The 21,856-nt window shown below is 33.8% G+C and overlaps 1 protein-coding gene across 3 annotated transcripts in view; it reads right to left on the bottom strand.

The window, feature by feature from the left end:
• Positions 1-21,856, bottom strand: part of LOC128984964 (pickpocket protein 19-like) — a 100,319-nt gene that overhangs the window by 734 nt on the left and 77,729 nt on the right. The window lies entirely within an intron of this gene.

Here is a 21,856-nt window from a genome sequence, read left to right on the forward strand (position 1 = left end):
ATCAATTAATCAGTCATCTTTATTTGTCTTTGTACATAAGTACAAGAAATTTTGTCACTTCTACATAATATAACAGCTAGTGTACATTTTGCTCGAAATCGAGCAATTGCAAAGAAGTAAAGTAGTTACAGTATGTAAAACAAATAACTTATTTAAAAACTAATAAAAGTCATAATGTCCGATGAGTTTAACCCTTTGAGTGCCAACGTCCGGGGAACCGAACGTTTTTAAAACGAGCCAAAAGTGCCGACGTCCGGCCGACCGGACGTTTTTAAAACGAGCCAAAAGTGCCAACGTCCGGCTGACCGGACGTTTCGTAATGATCGAACAGTTGTCATAACAACCGAATGGATACTCGGATTTTTTTAACCCATATATTAACATTGAGTCGAAAGTTACGAGATGCGATACATCGATTTTTGTTGGTCGAAATATCGAAAATTCGATTTTTACGAAATTTTAACCTAAAAATCGCCAGATCGCGCTCGGCATTTTTAGCGCGACCTTCGGGAAAAATCATCGGCATTTTTTGAGCGTTACTTTTATTTCTCGCCTGGCACTCTAAGGGTTAAAAGATTCATCTTAGATTACGTACCTAACAGTTCCATATAATCAACATTTCTTGTAAATATTTTATCATTTTTCAAAAGCTGATCTGGTTTTTTAGTGTATTCTACAAATCTTTCCCACTTATAGCCGCATTAAATTGTCCATGTTGATCTTCGTCAATGATAATGTAGTCTGCATAGTACTACCGATTGTCGCGAGTACGTTTACAAATTTCAGTCATTTTTCATAGCGATAACATTTTGTTTACATTACTTAAGAACTGCCTGATTTTCTGCATAAGCTCTCTGTCACAATTTTATTTGCTTCAATTGACATTAATTTAGCTAGTTACTGATATAACATAAGTTATATATACCTAAAAAAAATGCAGAATTGAAAAGCCTAATAATGTTCAGATGGTTTTTTTGTTTCCCTTAAATGTGAATAATGCAAATCCTTCAGTGAAAGTTTTATTAAGGTTTCCTATAAAATAGTAACACTTCGGCTAATATCCTTGTTCATTGTTTGTGGGAATCTTCATATTGTAGGTGTTCTTCATTATATAGGGTGATAATGATAGTATATGGTTTTTTTTAATCTCTATTTCTTCTACTTGGTGGCGTTCTATGACTTTCCTATGTTTCCATGGTTGAAAAATCTGTTCTTTCAACGATTGCTACAAGAAATACAGTACCCTGTCAATTCATTTTTCTTATTTGGTAAAATATATCAAATTGCCCAGGCTTTCTAGATTTTTTACATTGTAATATGTAGGAATGTAAATTAAAGTAGTAAATATTAAATTTAAACAAAATCAGTAAATGTACCCAATGTGTTTCGTTGAATTGAAAAAAAATAACAGCAATTAAATTATACAGCTGATCAAAATGTAAACAATTATGTTCTTCATAAGGATAACATGGGAACTTTCAAAGCCACTGGGGCAGAGCCCAAGGGACTTTTTCAAGGGATGTAAGGCCAGTTTGCAAATCTACGTGACACGCTCTTTCCAATGAGACGTAAATTCATAAAATCGGTTAAGAAATGGCGGAGGAGTTCAACCGACAAACATTGTGTTCGCGTATTAATTATATAGATACCTACTGTTGAAAATGACTGTCTCTAGATGATTATTTATATGTTAATTTAATTCATCAGATGTTTTATTTGTTTACATTTTGCAATTAGTGTTTTCCTTTTGATGGATTGTTAGAGTTGGTCTTGAATAGTTATGTCTGATTAAAATTGAAGTTCTTTTTGTACTATGTTTTCTTGAGATTATTTAAAAAGTATACCCCTTTTAGAAGAATCAGTATCGCGTTTTAACATTTGGCGACCGTGACAGGACAGTATGATGAGTGAAACTGATGTTAGAGAATTTAATAAGAACAAGAAACATAGAACTGTTGTTAGGGCAAACTTTTCAAGACTAGTGAACCATTTAAAGGATGAACTTACACAGGAAACGGTTCACTTAGATGAATTGAAAGGTAGGTTTCAAACTGTAAGTATGATTTATGAAGAGTTAAAGAATTTAGACACAAAGATATCTGACCATTTATTTCAATTTGGGGAAAGTGAAGCAATTCTTGAAGAAGAAGTGTCTAAAGCTTATAGTTATTTGGAAACCTACAATCAAGTAAATGTTTTGGTACAAAGTAAGTTGAATGATTCTATAGATTACGATTTGGTCAGTAGTAATTCAGCTAAGAGTGGAAGTTCAAATTTAAAGACTAAGCTTAGACTTCCCAAGATTGAACTAGTACAATTTAGTGGGAATCTTAAAGAATGGCTTCCTTTTTGGGGAATTTTTAAGAGGATAGATGAAGATCCCTCTATTGATGATGTTGATAAGTTCCACTATTTAGTTCAGGCCACTATTCCAAATTCTAAAGCGAGACAAATTGTAGATAGCTATCCTGCTACATCAGAGAATTATAGAGATGCTATTCAGAGTTTAAAAAGTTGTTTTGGAAGGGATGATCTTTTGATAGAAGTCTATGTTCGAGAACTTTTAAAGGTGCTACTCAATAACTTGAGACAAAAGGTAGTGATTTCGACTTTATTTGACAAATTAGAATGTCAAATCAGAGCTCTTGACACATTAGGAGTAACTACTGGTAAATGTGCGGCTATTCTTTACCCATTAGTTGAGTCGTGTTTGCCAGAGGATCTTTTAAGGGCGTGGCAACGTCATCCCGACTTTGATCCAGAAGCTGATTTGAAGAATAGACTCGATGCGCTTTTGAAGTTTCTGCGAATTGAAGTGACAAATGAGGAAAGAATTTCACTTGCTACCTCAGGTTTTGGGGACTCGAAGAGACAATTGGGTAAGTCATCCAAACCATTCTTAAGAGACGAAATGGAATCAATACCAATTGCAGCCGGACTTGTCAACCAAAAGGTTGGTAAACCCCCTATGAAATGTATTTTTTGTGGTGAAAAACATTTGACAGAAAATTGTAAGAGTTGTAGTAATCTGACACATTTAGAAAAGGTAAACCTATTGTCAAGTAACAGATGTTGTTATCGTTGCACAAAGTATGGCCATGTTAGTAAGAAGTGTCATGTTCGACTAAACTGTTCTCTTTGCAATGGTCGACATGCAACAGTAATGTGTAACAAGTCTCAAGATAAATATAATGTAAATTATGTTAATGATAACACTTTAGTACGTTGTGAAAGTAATTTAGCTAATAATGCATTAGAGGAAGTAATAAAGAACGAGCAGCACGTGTCATTTTTGACTCTGGTTCTCAAAGGTCCTACATTTTGAAGAAAACTGCAGAAGAAATGGGGTATGTATCATTTGGAAAGGAAACCCTTAATCATGCATTGTTTGGTGGATCAGTAACAAATGCTGTTGAACACAATCGACTTAAAGTAAGGTTAAGTGATTTGGGTAACGATTACTATTGCAACTTTGAGGTATTAGATCAAGATGTGATATGTAATAATATTTCAGAAATCAAAGCGGGCCCTTGGATAAACGAATTACAGTCTTTTGGTTTTAATGTTTCTGACACTGTAGAAGGGCCAATTGAAGTTTTGATTGGATCTGATATTGGTGGAAAGTTGTTTACAGGGAAACGTCATGTTTTGACAAATGATTTAGTTGCAATGGAAACCTTACTTGGTTGGGTGTTAATGGGGAAAGGAAAAGTAAAAGGAGTGACATGTAGATCAAGTGTAATGACTATAACATCTTTGTTAACACCTATTTCTGACAAGTGTAGTGTAGACATTCCTAATATAGAGGATGCTGTCAAGATGGAATCTGAAAATAATAAGATTTGTGAATGTGATGAAGACGCTTTTGGATATGAATTTAAAAAGTCTGTATCATCAAGTATAGCAATTTTGAACTCAGAAAGTTCAAACAAAAAAGAAGTAGAAGAAGTGCAAGATAAAGAAAGTTCAAATGGAAAAGTTGTAAATAAAGTTAAATTTAGAAAACGAGGAAAACAAATTAAGTTACCAAAAAGACTGAACTTTTAATATGATAATATGTGTTTTGAGTCTTTAAATAATGGAAACTTAAGACTCAAAAGGTGGGAGTATGTTGAAAATGACTGTCTCTAGATGATTATTTATATGTTAATTTAATTCATCAGATGTTTTATTTGTTTACATTTTGCAATTAGTGTTTTCCTTTTAATGGATTGTTAGAGTTGGTCTTGAATAGTTATGTCTGATTAAAATTGAAGTTCTTTTTGTACTATGTTTTCTTGAGATTATTTAAAAAGTATACCCCTTTGAGAAGAATCAGTATCGCGTTTTAACACCTACATATACAAATAACTAATATACTGTACAATCTACATAGTTTTTAGGATCACCAATCCCAGACAAACCTACACTGCTCCTAATGCAAACTCACATTTGAGTAAAGAAGACCTGAAGAGTATAATTTTTTGTCTATTATTATATATCTTGATCACCATTATAATATCATGAAGTTAACATTTTATAAATACAGCTTTAAATTTCCTTCAGAATTATTGCTAAGCCTGTATTGACAACCAGTCAATAAAATAAATGTATTAAAACAAAAGGAAAATTTACTGAAACTGTTGTATTGAGTACTTATTTGTAGAAAGAAGACTTGGCACTTATACATGTATTTGTAGTGGAAGTGTTTTTAAAAGTGGCAATTCCTATGTAGCTGTTCAGTAGACGTTTCAATGTGGGCCAAAGAAGAAAAGTCAGAACTCGAAACACCATTTTGCTGTGGGTGGGTAACTTTAGAGCTACTAGTTCAGCATTGAAACTAAAATCAACAGGCCATCCAAGGCCAGACTGGATGCCAGTGAAGGTCAAGAGAGTGAGGAAGACTGTGTGGTGGTGTTGAAAGTGTGATTCGTCGCTCATAATAACAATTTTGTCACGTGTAATCAAATCAATCACTTGTTCTGAAAATGAGATGCGCTTTGCACAACCACTGGCTTCAACTGTTGCATGATGGCCATTTTGTATGAATGAAAGTGCAGGTCGTATCGTAATACTCTTCTACCAAGCGGCTATTGACATGTGCAGAGCTGTAGCTTATTTACGTGCAGGCCACTGAGAACTAGCTTCCACAGCTTCTCTCTGGAGTCTGGGCTGACCTTGGACGGCCTGTTGACTTTTTTTACAATGCTGAACTAGTAGCTCTGAAGTTACTACCATAGACTAACCAACACAAGTAGACTTCTCATCCCATTGTAAATTTTGAAGCACGTTTTTCGTGTCTAGTTCATGTACGTGACACAAAGGCGCTAGTGTCGACGAAACTTTGTTTCTATTATTTTAGGGTTAATTTCTTGATTTGTGCTTTACTGTTTGGTTACATAACTAAGGGACGAGTTATTGTTTATGATTAGACCGTATTATTTGGTTAAACGAGGTTTTAAATGGCTGTAATAACGGGAAACAAATTGTAAACAAAACACGACCTCTACAGAAAACCGTACAGAACTAACAATAAAATTAGCTTCAGCTGTTCCATAAGGATGGGAAATCTACTAAGGGAGTATGTTTTATCTATGTTACTACCCACATTGAAATGTCTACGGAACTGCCACTGAACAGCTACACAGAAATTGCCACTTTTAAAAAACACTTCCACTACAAATGCATGGTGCTCAGCTGTCCACAGCTCCATGGCTAGTATAAATGTCCGTACGTTAGCTTTGTAACGCCCCTATTCCCACCACCCTCCGCCACTCACTCGCTCGACAGGGCAGCAAAGAAAACCGTCAGATCATTTTGCCGCTACCTGTATTATAGAGTAAAAAGGTATGAAATTGTATTGTTAACCAATCAATGCACAATGCTCTGGTACCAACAACAATTTATTGCACCACTTGTAAATCATTGATATCCATAAAGCCACTATTGTAATTTACAAAATTGTTACTGTATATTTTAAATTCAATGTGCTTACAATAGTTTTTTATTCAAACAAAGAATATTATCAATAACAAAAGCATAAATTACATGGGATGAAAACTGAGTAATTGTCTTTGTTTAGTTCTGTTATAGTGTTATATCTTCTTCGATATTTCAAATCTGTTAAATAATTTACAATCCCAACACATTCAAATAAAAAAAGATATAATAAATACTTCTGAAATATTAACAGTACATTACGTGGTGAGGTTAATTTTCACACTGTTCACCCTTTGCAACTTATCATTTAGTTTTATAGACAGATTTTGTACCTAACTGACAATTTCCAAAGCATCATCTTTGAATGCCTAGTGACAGATAAAAAACTTGAAATCTTGTTGTGTATAGGCCTAGTAACACGTGTTCATTGTGCTTGTAGTTTGATTACTACCTATTTGAGGTTGAGAATTGGCTATCGTTTGTTTGCATCCTATCCTTCCTAAATTCCTATATTAGCAATGCTGGCTATATGTATATATGGCATATATGGTATATATGTATGCTTGCACAAAGATTTTGAAAACGGCTTTGACGATTTCCTTCAGATGTTGTAAATAATTAATTTCTGGCAAGGGACAGACATTCACATTATTGGCTTAGAGGGTGGGGCAAAGAGGGCCAGAGCCCCGGGGCTCTGAAGAGGGCCCGGCCCGGTCAAATGTAAAATCTTTTCTGTCCTCGTAATTTGCAAAAGCAAAAAATTTTAGCATGGTTTTCCAGTTCACTTAGTATCACTTAGTAATTTTTGACTGGAATAAAGTTGCAACTGTGAACACGAGAATTAATCAAACTATCATGCATTTTGGAAATGTATTGTCATATGTGTTATAAAACGACTCGAAGGTGGCTGGACACTAAATCAGGAAAATAGGAGGCCCGGGATTGCTCAGCCCAGGGGCCCGTAACGGCTCTCGCCAGCCCTGTTTCTCGCCTAAAAACGTGATTGATGACAGCCACTACCTCCAAGAAATTTCACTGCACAACTCATTTTAAAATTTTAAAATTGGCCTTATGGGTTGCTAATTAAGCGTTTTGGTTGGACAAAATAACAAGGAAAAGGTAAAAAGGTAGACAAAAACTTGTAACACGTGGTTATAATAAGCTGTCCACAGTGTTGTATTATTATATATACAGTATATCACTGTAATCTAGTGATAAAGATGTAGCCTAGTGGATTGGTACATTGCTTTGTACATAGGATAGTTTTGTAATGTTGGTAGTCCTGCTGTTGGTGGCTGAATGTTGATGTACTGTTGTTGAAGAGAATGTTTATTGTGGTGTCTCAAATCTATATATATAATTCCGTAAGTCAAATTTTTGTAAAGAAATTGTGAGTGACTGGATGGCCGTAGAAGGATGGGAGGGGTCTTATTGTAAAGGTCTTGACGTGAATTTTGAGGGAAAACTATTCATTTTTCTTATTTTTTTACCATAAGTTCGCAACAGAATAAAACTTTTCCCATTAAAACAACATGGGGTTTAATTTGTTTACATTTTTTGAAATTAAAACAGCTGTGCCACAGATTTGAAAACAGTGATCAATACACACATTTGGTTTACTTTTAGCAAGTCAAATATGAAATGTATACTATAATAAAACTGAAATATTGAAGATTAGTCGGAAAAACGTCTGCATTCTTTGTTTATATTTAAATCATATACTCAAGTTTCATTTTTTCATGCTTTTACGTTATTGTCGTGTTAAAGGAATAAACGACATAGAATAAATATTCTGTATAAATAATCAAAGAGTCTAAATTAAATCTAACTTCTGTTTTGTTTTTATTTTTAAATCATATGTTCAAGTTTATTTTAAATGATGTAGTTTTTTTATATTTCTACACATTTTAAGGTTAAGGTTGTGTAAATATATACAACTAAAATAACCTATAAATGTTATTGGTTCTAAAATGGTGTATTTGCATTCCTTCGTAAGTAAATGTTTTTGTGCAGTGAATATACAACGTAGAGTAATCATATTCGATCATACTTTTATAAAATCACCAGGGAATCAAGATGTTTTGGTATGTAGGCTGCTGGATATATATTCTTTTCATTATAAGTACTGTAATTAATATGAACGCCAGGGGAATACCACAAAGGTGGGGAACTGTTCATAGGAATGACAGTGCGCGTAGGAGAGCAAGGGTAGATAATGACGAACTTAATCAAGATATGTTACAACCCCTTTTTAGGAGACCCATGGTAGACGAGAGAAATGTAAAGATCCATGATGCAGGATTATTGGACCAAGAGTGCATTCAATGTAGTGCTCTTCATTTTAGAGAAGAACTAACAAATAATCATTTTATGACATGTTGCCATAACGGACTTATTAACCTTCCTCAGTCAAAAACTAATGTAGAACTTAAAAGTTTGTTTGAAGAGAGCCCACAACTGTATAAACTCATTCGACAATGCAACAGTGCGATGGCTTTTGCTTATTTTTCAGACAGTAAGAAAGATATTCCAGGAAAAGGACCATACTGTTTCAAAATTCAAGGACAGATTTATCGTTCAATATCAGATTTGCTGCCTCAACATGATGAAGACCCCGTGTATGGCCAATTGTACAATATTGACACATCAACAGCAACAGAAATTCGTCAAAGGCGTTGAGAAAATAGTGACTTAAAACCTGAAATATTGTCAAAACTAGCTGAAATTCTATTAGAAAATCCATTTGCACAAATTTACAAAAGAGCTTCGGAAGAAATGGTTGTACAAGGTGACAGTGAATTAGAACTTAGGTTTGTAGACAGGATAAATATGGATCGTCGTAGGTATAATAAGCCTACTGCAGATGAAATTGCGGGCGTCTTCAATTCATCTGAAGGCGAACCTCCAATGAATTTTTAAAATTCCAAACAGGGAAGCTTTTATTTATCCTCATTAACCACAAGACCAAAGCTACCTTAGTAAACCAGTATTTATTCACAAACAATGATATGTTTGCTGCCTTTTCATGTTAAACCACTGGAGTGATTCAAATTATTTATTGAAAGTGACATCAACAAAAGCAAACAAAGAAGAACAACAAACTGGTTTTTACACAAAAGATATGGTGTAGGGATGCCTATTCTGACACATAGATAATGTTATTCTGAGTTTGTTTAAATACCGGTATTGCAAAAAGTTGTTTTACATCTGAGCTTTTTAGGGACTTATGTCCCTACAAGCCACTAGTTAAAATATAATCTGTTTATATCTTAAAGTGTTTTAATCTTCTACCACAGATCACACAACTAAAACTACAAGTGGTTATGGGCCCAGCATGCAGCAACTAAAAAAGTTATTTTTTGGAAGTTTTAGTCGAATAACTCCATACTCAAAAAGTGAGGTTATGCAGTCACATTGCTTGAACTGAAGTGAGGTTAAGGTTATGCAGTTAAATTGCTTGACAGTGCCAGTAAGTTCGTTTTTGGAATTAAAATTGTTAAATTATATACTCACAATAGATCCAATGAAATCTATTATTGATAAATTGGAAGGACAGCACAATTGGACTGATTGGAAATTTCAGATTAAAATTCCGTTACAAGTGAACAATGTCATGAGTGCAGTCGAAAATAAGTTCGAACTCCCGGCCAAAAACCTCCTGATACGGAAAGTGAAAAAGTTCATAAAGAATACGAGAAGACAGTGCTAGCCTTAAACAAAAGTGAGTTTCAGTATGATAATATTCTTGTTGGGCATCACTCACCTTATTGAAGTCACGAGAACGTAGTCCTTGTCATGTCACAATAATACACAGTTCATTGCACATAAAAATATACAAAAATAAAAATAAAAATAAATATAAATCCAAATTTAAAATATCAGACAAAAGTTCTCTACACCGACGTTTCGCCGCACCAAAATCAACGTGCGGCGTTTTCAAGGTTATTCCTCTTCTCACGCAATCGCTGTGAGCGCCTAACCACGACTGACGACCCCGGTGGTGGAGGAGGGGGAGGGGGGACTCTGTTATCAAGAACAGCTGATGGCATTATCTTCTTTTGTTTAGATTTTTCTATGCATCCTTTAATTTCTTTCTCTATTAGTGTATTGTAAACCGGATATATTTATTTTTATTTTTATTTTTGTATATTTTTATGTGCAATGAACTGTGTATTATTGTGACATGACAAGGACTACGTTCTCGTGACTTCAATAAGGTGAGTGATGCCCAACAAGAATATTATCATACTGAAGTATTGACCTCACCTAATATACCATGTCGTTTAAGAAAAGTGAGTTTGTAGCTCAAAATCTCATCGTAAGCTCAATAAGTAGCCAGGTGAGGCAGCTTATAAACATGTGCACCTCAGCGAAGGTCATGTGGGATAAACTACACAGTGTGTTTGAACAACGCCAGGATAGACTGTTTAATGAATTTTTCGGTATAAAAATGAAGGACGGTAATGACAGTGTTACTAAACACATATCCAAACTCGAAAAACTGTGGAAGGATTTGCAAGATGAAACCTGGAAAGAAGCCAAGGTAAAATTGCCTGAATCACTCTTTTTGAACAGAATTCTCAATACTCTGCCTAATGATTACTTTGAGTTTTTAAACCCTTCGGAATCGATGCCTAAAGATCAGAGAATAGTGATGTGCGTATCGATACATATCGATACAGATATCGATACAAGGACCGCAAAATATCGATATTTTGTATCGATACGTGGGAGTGTATCGATATGCCCGTATCGATACACCTATAGCCAATATCGTATCGAATATCGTATTGTTTATTTATTAATATAAATCTTATTTTTATGGTACCGTAAGATATTTGTCTTCCCATCTTCCTCCCCTCAAAATTAGTAGTGGAAATTTGATATTTTACCCTAGCATCTTCAAAAACACTGATAAAACATGTATTTTCAGTTATGTTTTGCAAATAACCTCAAAACTAGGTCCACCATTAATGGAAGTGGGGAGTGGTGGGGACCCTCATTATCCATATTATACTATTTAATGTGTAAGTGGCATACCCACCGTCATTATTAGTACTTTTTGGTTTAATTAATTATCCCTGTGTAAAAACTAGGAAAACAATAACAATATGTTTTCCAATTTTGAGGGTTTACCGGAATTTGGAGGTTACGTATTTGTATGTTTATTGTTTGATACAAATAAAAAGACACACGAAGGAAACGGCTTATCTGAGGTAAGATTACAAGCACTAACCCTCTTTACTAACCCTTTTTAAGCTTGTAAGTAACATAGTATTTGTCTATGCAGCTTGTATATTTGAGATATTTAAATAAAAATTAAAAAAATTATAAATAAGCAATACAATACGATATTTTATCCGATACAGATAAAAATCGATACATGAGGATACGATACGATACACGTATCGATACACCACATTCCGATATGTATCGATACGCAGTATCGATACATTGACTCAGAACTCTTTTTGCAGCTTTCCAATGAGGGATATTAAAACAAGTATTAAACTGACTCAAATACAAAATAGCATAAGCAATATTAGGTCTAGTATTTACAGCCAAATACATTAATGAGCTAAAAAAAATTAGGGATTGATATGGAACATTGGGCTTTGATTGGTTTTCCTTCTCTTTGTTGCTCAGATCTAACCTAACAATTACATTCCATTGGTTTGCTTACAGGATTTGCATCCAACATATTGAATCGCTTTATGAGGTGACCTGTTTGCTAGGTATGCTGCTGTATTTACTGCTTCTGCCCAAAAGCGTTCATCACAGTTAGCTTCTTTCATCATACACCTTGCTTTTTCTACTAGAGTCCTATTCGTCCTCTCCGCAAGTCCATTTTGTTCCGGAGTGTAGGGAATTGTTAACGGTGCTTAATTCCTAGTTTCTGCAGATGATTCTTCATGTTGTTTGATACATATTCACCACCATTATTTGTCCGAAGCACTTTGATTTTCTTGTCTGTTTCATTTTCAACCATGGCTTGAAACTGTTTAAAACATTAAACACTTTGTTCTTTGCCTTTAGAAAATAAACAAAAACATTCCTCGAATGATCATCAATGAAGGCTAGAAAATATCTAGATCCACCCCAAGACTTTTCTGGCATCGGTCCACAGAGGTCAGAATGAATTAGTTGTAATGGTTCATTTACTCTTTTCCCACCTTTACCTTTAAAAGGTAGGCCCTAGTCTAGCTAGTTTTCCTTCTAAAAACGCGATACAGAGTTCAGATGAAACATTGTCAATCGATATTCCACTTGCCATTCCTTTACTGAGAAGATCCATACCAATGTGGTTCAGATGTCCTAATCTTCTGTGCCAAAGTTGTCTATTTATGGAGGAGTTATGAGAGAATATTCTGATTTCTCATCCAAAATATACAAGTCATCCTTTTTATTTACAGTAACAACAATTTCTTGATCAGAGTTGTACACTTTACACTTCTCAGAATCAAACACTACTGTATGACCTTTTTCTGTAATTTTATTAACCGAAAGTAGGCTAGTCTTTATATCAGGCACAAACACAGCATCTTTAATAACTTTTACCTAACCCGCCATGTTAAACTTCCCTATCCCAAGCGTGATGTATACAACTTTCTTACTTCTCGAGTGATGTAAAGTTGAAAAAAACTCACTCGGTGATGTAATGAAACCCATTTAAATAACATTGAGTGCTTAACTTAAAAAATATTCCTCTATGGAGGCATCGACGTTCAACGCTAGAAATCAGCTGTGTGCTTGAATGTCATTGTTATGCTTTAAAGTATTTTCCTAACCCAGCTTTTGTTTGTAAAAGAACGTTACTGTTAGACGATGGGTGAAATGGATAATGAAAAATATTGTATGTAAACCCATGTATATTGTCGGGTCAGGTAAAATCTTGTACGTTACACGTTGCGCAAGAGCGTGTTTACATCTCTTAGGTGAATTATGCAACTCGCTTCCGCTCGTTGCACAACATTCACCTGCGTGATGTAAAAACGCTCTTACTACACTTGTAATGTAAATAGCTATTTCACCATACTCCGTAGTTATTTTCACATCTCCGACACCTTGTGACTGAATTGTTTGATTATTAGCCACAGTGACTTTAAGGCTTTTCTCTAATTTAAGATCTACAAAATTCTCTTTCCGGGGAGTCATATGAGCAGTCGCTCCAGAGTCGACAACCCAATTTTTCTTATCACAACTTACAGATAAGACAGTTAACAGAGATTCACTTTTATTTTTGTTCACATTTTGACTGTGACATCTTTTTGTAGGCCTATCAACTTTATTGTTATTGAGGGAATAGCAGTTCTTTTTAACCGACTTCCCCACTACCAACAAAAGGAGGAGGTTCTCAATTTGTTAGTGGCGATGATTTTTTTCTATGTATGTTCACCAATTTCTCTGTGATTCTTTTACCGATCAGTGTGGTTCCACCACCAAAATAACCAGGAGAGTTTCTATTTGGTACCTTATATATTATGTTTAAGTATAATATTTGTTTCGGTGAAAAATTCTGAAAACCTTAAATATTCAACATTTATTTTGTTTACATTTGTGCAGATTGTTTACATTTGTGCAGAAAAGGCAATAAATAATAATAACATTCCTACAGCTGTTAGTTGAAACCATAAATGAAGCTACAGACAATTCTTCATGAAACAGTTGCTTCATATTGATCAATAAACTATTTCTTGCCATGCAGCCTAAATTAATTACATTGAGAAAAATGCATTTTGTTTTGGTTACCTACTATAAAATACCCCCGCCGCAGCAAACCTGACGCCTAAGCGAATTTCCATTTGGCTGAATTGATTTTCAATTGATCTATTTAAATAACATTAGGTTTAACGAGTACCTAGGTTTGCTGCTACAAGGAAACTAATAAAGTGTGTGTTTTAAGTAAAATAATTATTGCTTAGTATAAAATGAATATATTTGCCAAGTTTTATCAAAAGATATCCATAAACAAGCAAACTACAACATTTTACAATATTCTCCATAAGAACAACATGGGAATTTTAAATTTACCATTTTTTTTAGTTTTCTCCGTAACCAATAACCGTACAATCACACAAAACACTTTGATATACTGAATTGTTTGTTTTTTTAAGCTCTTTAAGAAGGTTTAGAGAAAAATTGGGAAATTTTGTGTTTTGAGGGTGAAAAGTGAGAAAAACCAATTTTTACCCCATAAAACCCTGTTCCCATGGTCCGATCATGCTCATTCAAGTTTATCCCGCCTTACACCTTCAAACCAAATTTAATCAAAATCGGATAAAAATTACTCAAGTTATCGTGTTCACGGACACACACATATATATATATATATATATATACATATATAAAAATTTGAACGAGTGGTGTTTTTGGCCTCTGGGGACATCAAAATGAAAAAGTAAATCGGTCCCGGGCCTAAGTCTTACCATGAGACCTACGGTAATAGCTACTTCCCTATAGGGAAATTCGCTAAAATGTATTTTAACGTTTGACCTGATTTGTGAATACAGTAATTCTGTTTTTAGTATTGAATATTCTGACTTACAAAAACATATATGTTTCAGTGAATAGCTGTATGATATTGACAAATAAAGGTGTATTGTGAAAACCAAAGCATTCGTAAAACAGGTCTAAATATAAATCAAATGCAATTATTCCTTACACGACCTAAGAAGTGTGACAGTGCATAATCGTCAATTGTCTTAAAAGTGTTAAATATTTTAATTACTAAACATGCTTTTGCAGGTGTGGAATGTTTATTGATATTCTCTACGGAGTTACTATATCATATCAATACTATTATGCCTGCTTCGGAAAGTCCTAGAGGAAGATGATTTGCAATTTCGACTAGGCTATATCTTGATCAAACAAAACCACCTACATGGCTTGCACCACTTTTAGCTGAACCAATCTTTCATATACATATTTCATTTGCAGATGTGGAATGTTTATTAATATTCTCTACCCAGTTACTATAACATATCAATACTATTATGCCTGCTTCGGAAAGTCCTAGAGAAAGATGATTTGCAATTTCGACTAGGCTATATCTTGAGCAAATAAAACCTCTACATGACTTACACCACTTTTAGCTGAACCAATCTTTCATATAATATTTTCCAAAGGTACTATACGAAAGGTACTATGGTGTTAACGACCAATTTTCCACTTTTGAGAGATTTTGTAGTGCTGGTAGCTGAGGAATAACTTTCATATTGTTCCAAAAGGCTTGAGACGTTACTGTATTTCTTTTTATAATGTAGAAGTACATCGATTGCAGGAAACGATGATGTCTGACATTTCAATGTATCTAGAAAAGACAATTAGTTTTTCATTAGGCCTAATGTAATTGACAACTCTTTCTTTCTTAAGGAATATCTAAATATGTTTATTTTCATACCCATTGATTATGTAACCTGAACAGGTGACTCAAGCAGTTTTAAAATAATGATTGTTCTGTGGAACTTTTGATGGTTTCAAACAGTTTTGCTTATCAAAAATCCTCAAGTAATTAATATATAAAAAATTATATAGTCACTAAAAATCATGAAATAATTTATTTTTGTAAAAAAATACAACCGACTTCAAACGCTCTAAAAAAAAATGAAATAATTTCAATAAAGTAAACTTTTGTATTAGGCAAGCTCACGTATCTCAAGTCGGCGCGGCTCAAACTGCAAATATGATTGAAATTAAATATTGTGTGTGTATTTTGAAAATCAATAAATTGTAGCTGGATAACATAAATATATAAAACACATACTGAACTGTTTTGTTTATATATTAAAGGAAATATTTTCTTGTATTTTATGTTTACCTCAGAATAAATGCATTATGAAAATAACAGACACAAATGTTCTATATGAATATGAAAATAATTAAGTTTGATATTATGATAGGGAAAAGAAGCTAGTTTAGTATTAAAACGTTACTTTTCCAAGTTAGAAACATTTAAATGCGTTCTAATCTTTTTAAAGATACTCGTTAATACCACTATAATGCCGATCTCTGATTACGGTAATAAAATAACACTTAACGCATAACTATGAAAAAGACATGCAGATTAACACCTTTAGTTATAGATAGTCACCTGCAATATGGACACCCTCTTTCAATTTTGTATCAAAAATCATCATAGAGCCGCGCCGGACTTGAAATACGTGAGCTTGCCTAATACAAAAGTTTACTTTATTGAAATTATTTCATTCTTTCTAGAGCGTTTGAAGTCGGTTGTATTTTTTTACAAAAATAAATTATTAATATGTCCAAACTTACCACAGGCAAAACATTTTGGTCCGCTTTGATATGTGGGTTTACTATTCGTAGTAGCCTCTTCGTTAGTCTGAGGTACTTGAAAGGTACAATAACTATGGTTTAACTCATGATGACAGTTCAGACTTAAATGTGTTGAGGTTAAATCTGTGGACCTTATTTAAATTATAATACTTGACTCTTCAAATAAACAATACTTTATTTTATAACTTTAAAACAGAACACTTACAAACTTGTACAACTCATAAGCACATAAATTGTTTTTTTTTTTTTTTTTTTTCAACTAGGAAGTTGCTATGCCAACATAACAACAACTTTTATAAACATATGAAACAGTCTTTAGTTAAACATAGAATAATAATTGAGTTAGTGTATTATATTTTTATATATTTTTATATTGCTTCAACCTCCCTCAATATAAAAATATATTGTCTTCTTACAAACAGTTTTAAACAACATTCATCTTATTTCTGAATGTCTGGAACTTTGGTTTACACAGAGCTTTTGTTAATATATCCGCCAATTGGTTTTCAGAATTAATGTACTTTAAAACAACACTTCCCTTTTTGACAACTTCCCTTAAAAAATGATATTTGACATCAATGTGTTTAAGTCTTTTGTTTTCTAGGCTTCCTGCAACAGCTATTGCTGATTGATTATCTTCATGGATGGTCACAGCTTCACTGGTTGATACATTTAGATCTTCTAGCAGATGTTTGAGACATTGGGATTCTGTTATTGCCAAACTAAGTGCAATATATTCTGCTTCGGTTGAAGATAACGCCACTGAAACTTGCTTCTTTGATGTCCAGGATACAACACAGTCAGATAGTAGGAACAAATAGCCAGATGTAGATTTACGATCAGTTAAATCGCCTGCCCAATCAGCATCCGCAAAACCTTCCAATATAATGTTTCCACTTTTATTCTTATAGAAGGTTAAACTCTTGTCAATTGTACTTTTGACATATCGTAAAACTCGTTTTAAAGCAGTCCACAATTCTTCGCTTGCATTACTTTGGAAGCGACTTAGAAACGAAATCGGATAGCAAAGATCAGGTCTTGTCCCAATCATTGCAAACATCAAACAACCTATTAGTTTACGGCACTTGTGTTCTAGTTCTTTGTCACACGCTGAATTGTTCAAATTTATTTTAAGATTAGGATCCATTGGAGTAGAGACTGGTTTGCAATCCTGCATACCAAATTTTTGTAGCACTTGTTTTAAATAAGCTGTTTGATTCAACGTTGTTACTCCGGTTGTCAAATCATGATCAATCTTTATTCCCAGGTAAGTTGAAACTTGACCCATATCCTTCATTTTGAAATAATGACTCAGTTTTGATTTGAATTTCAAAATTTCATTTTCACAGGATCCCACTATTATTAGATCATCCACATACAGTAATACATACAGTTTATTTTCATCAGTCAGTCTTGTGTACAGACAATAGTTACTATTAGACCTTGAGAAACCTTCTTTTGTCATTATTTCAGTGAACTTTTCATTCCAATTTTTGGGAGATTTCTTCAAACCGTAGATTGTCTTGTTTAGTTTTAAAACAGTAGTTTTACTTTCAATATGTTCAACTCCAGGAGGTACAGATAAATATACATCTTCTGTCATGTCACCATGTAAAAATGCACCTGTCACATCCATTTGGTGTACTGGTAAACTCTGTTGATTAGCTACAGCCATTAATACTCGCAATGTTGTCATCTTAGCGACTGGAGCATAGGTTTCAGTTGTATCGAAAGATCCTTGTTGTTGAAATCCACGAGCAACAAGTCTTGCTTTATATTGTACTGGTTGACCATCATCATTTTTCTTTAACTTAAACACCCATTTAGCATCTATGGTTGAAATATTTCCAGGATCTTCAACTTCAGTCCACGTATTGTGCTCTTTTAGATTATTAATCTCTTGCTTAATTGCTTCTTTCCATTTATCTGCATCTTCACGATTCATTGCACTTTCATATGAATCAGGTTCATCTCCTTCTACGGAAGTCATAAAATTAACTTCATAGTTATCTAATTTTACAGGTCTTCTTAGTTGGTTTCGGTTTCTTAGTTTCATATTAGTTGTATTTTCTTCTATATTTACATTTTCTTCAAGCTCTTGATTGTCTTCTACAGGACCTAGGTCTTCTTCACATTCATTTTCACTTTGGTCTACTTCATCATTATGTAATACATCAAGTCGATAATCTGTATCTTCTGTTTCTTTCAGGGACGATACAGCGTCAGTTTTAGTCTTCATTGTATTTTCAACAGGCTCATGGAATATAACATTGCAGCTGATTTCAACCTTGTTTTCTTCAGGAATGTATATACGGTAGCCTTTAGTAGTTTCACAATATCCAACAAACAAACCTTTCTTAGATTTTTGATCCCATTTCTTGCGTTTTTGTTTTGGCACATGAATATATGCATCACATCCAAAAACCTTCAGTGATTTGATGTCAAAGTCTCTGCCCATCCACAACTGATATGGTGTACTGTCCTTTACACTACTCTTCCCAACTCGGTTTAGGACGTATACAGCTGTGTTGACTGCCTCTGCCCAAAACTTCTTATTTAGTCCTTTTGCTGACATCATAGCCCTAGCAGAATTAACTATGGTTTGCATTTCTCTTTCAATAGAACCATTTTGTTCAGGACAATAGGGAGCTGACTTCTCATGCTTGATACCTAAACTTGACAACATATCTTCAACTTCTCTATTTACAAACTCAGTTCCACAATCCGTTCGTAGCACTTTGAATGTTTTTCCTATTTGATTTTCAACATGACAAATTAACTCTTTTAATTTGCCAAATACCTCATCTTTTGTCTTTAGAAAGTAAACAAATCGATAGTGTGAAAAATCATCTTTTAGCAACAAAAAATACTTGGAACCACCAATAGAATTTTCTTCCATTGGTCCGCAAAGATCTGCATGAATTATCTGTCCAATTTCTGTTGACTTGTTTGGACTAGTCTTAAAACTTGAGCGTTTCTGTTTAGCAAGGACACACGGTTCACAAAAGAATTCTTCATTAGGTTTATTTATAACCTTAACGTTACTTGCCTCCAGTATTTCTTTTACTTGACGACAATTTTGATGAGCCATTTTTTCATGCCATAACTTTAGACTGTTATCTTCACTTAATTGTACATAAGCAGGTACAGACTTATTGTCAAATGAAAATTGCATCTTATACAGTTTTCCATAACGTTTAGCCACAGCAGAAACTTCATTGTCTTTGTTCATGATTTTAGCTTCATTTTTATTTGTGCTCATAAAATATCCCTTATCTAGTGTTGAGCTCACAGAGAAGAGATTAACTTTCATTTCCGGTACATATAACACATCTTTTAGAGTTACAGAAATTTTATCTTCATTAGGCCTACTTATTACTGACTTCAACTTAATATCACCAATACCTTCAGCTTTGGACATTTTTCCATCACCAAAAATTACAAAACGGTCTTCTTTGAGTAATTTAAAAGTTTCAAACAATTCCTTATTACAACATAGATGTTCTGATGCTCCTGTATCAAGAAACCAATCTTCAAAAGTGTTGTAATCTAAATCAGTAAAATCTGTTGAACTTAAGCCTAATACTGTAAAAGCTTCAGATTTTCTAGATGAATCACTTTTACCACTTTTGCTCCTTTGATTTTGCTCAGCCTTGAACCTATAGCAGTTTTTCTTAATATGTCCAGTCTTGTTACAAAAATGACATTTTATTTCTGACATATCTCTTCCTGCAGACTTCAATTTAAAACACTGAGATTTAACATGACCTATCTTACCACATTCAAAACATTTAGGTGTAGACCTACTTTTATTTAAAAATCGCCCACTCTTCAAACTACCTGCAGCAAATGCAGAACTAGCTTCATTATCCAAGTCACTAGTTTTGGATTCAATTCGTTCTTCCTCTACAAGTAGCCTAGCAGTTAAGTTACTTAAAGTTTTACTCTCAGTTGGGACAGATTCCCAAGCGCTTACAAAATGTGCATAATTCGTAGGAAGGGACATAATTACTTTCGTTATTACCATATTTTCTGAAATAACTTCACCTAACTGTTTAATCTGATTGACAATCTCTTCAACTCTCGATAAGTACTGAGATATAGTTTCATTACTATTAAATTTTAAACTAAAACACTTCTGTTGAAGAAGGTGCAGACTCAACTCACTTTTCCTTTCATATACTGTTAAAAGTTTAGACCAGATTTCAGAAGTTTTTACACATTAACACATGGGATATGGCATTTTCACCAAGTCTAGAAACTATTATGTCTTGGGCTCTACAATCTTTACTATTATACTCAGCAAGGAGTTTATCATACTTATCATCACCTTCTTCAGGCATTTTCTCATCATTTACTACTACATTGTACAAGCCTTTTGCTTTCAAGGTTACTGTGGTTTGAAACTTCCAAATGTTCCAATTGTCGTTGGACAATTTAACACAATTAGGAGTAACCTCCATTACTAACATTTAATCAAGCATAAACGTTGGTTTAGCAAGATATCAAACATGCAACATGCATTAATTTCACAACCCCAAACCTTCATTTCAATATACTTAGTAGGCTGTTAGTCCTACAGTACATGACCTGACATTTTCATCAATTTAAATTAAAATATTGCTTACCAATCAGTGTCTGGGCCCATAACCTGTTGAGGTTAAATCTGTGGACCTTATTTAAATTATAATACTTGACTCTTCAAATAAACAATACTTTATTTTATAACTTTAAAACAGAACACTTACAAACTTGTACAACTCATAAGCACATAAATTGTTTTTTTTTTCAACTAGGAAGTTGCTATGCCAACATAACAACAACTTTTATAAACATATGAAACAGTCTTTAGTTAAACATAGAATAATAATTGAGTTAGTGTATTATATTTTTATATATTTTTATATTGCTTCAACAAAATGTCAAAGGTTATGTAGATGCCGATTGGGCAAACAATGTACTAGATAGAAAGTCCTACAGCGGATTTGTTTTCAAAATGTGTAATGGACCAGTTTCTTGGGAAGCTAAGAAACAACCCTGTGTAACTTTAAGTACCTAGTACTGAAGCAGAGAATATGTTGCAATAGCACAAGCAGCTAAAGAATGTGTGTTTTTAAAAGGACTCTTAAAAGAACTTATTGATTATGATGAAGCTATTGTAGTGTATAATGACAACCAAAGCGCTCAAAGACTAGTGTACAATCCTGTTTTTCATAATCGAACAAAACACATTGATACCAAGTTCCATTTCATTAGGGAAACTGTTAAGTCAAACAAAGTGATTATGTGTCCAGCATGCAGCACAGTATACTAGCAAATTACAATATACAGTGTACTGTAGGGGTAATTAGATGCTACTATTGTGCAAAGATTACTTGATAAAGTGGAAAATGGTTTGATTAAATACTGGATTATTTTACTTGGCTCTCTCCTACCAAAACTTTATCCCCGAATAACTGAGGCAATTGCTCGAGTGAGGAAATAGCTACACCTTACAATACCTTACAAGTGTAGTAAGGGCGTTTTTACATCACGCAGGTGAATGTTGTGCAACGAGCGGAAGTGAGTTGAATAATTCACTTAAGTGATGTAAACACGCTCTTGCATATCGTGTAATGTACAAGACTTTACCTGACCCAAC

Source organism: Macrosteles quadrilineatus, unplaced genomic scaffold, assembly GCF_028750875.1.
Source record: "Macrosteles quadrilineatus isolate MER2022 unplaced genomic scaffold, UCM_ALF_1.0 Scaffold_1__1_contigs__length_201487025, whole genome shotgun sequence".
NCBI lineage: Eukaryota > Metazoa > Arthropoda > Insecta > Hemiptera > Cicadellidae > Macrosteles > Macrosteles quadrilineatus.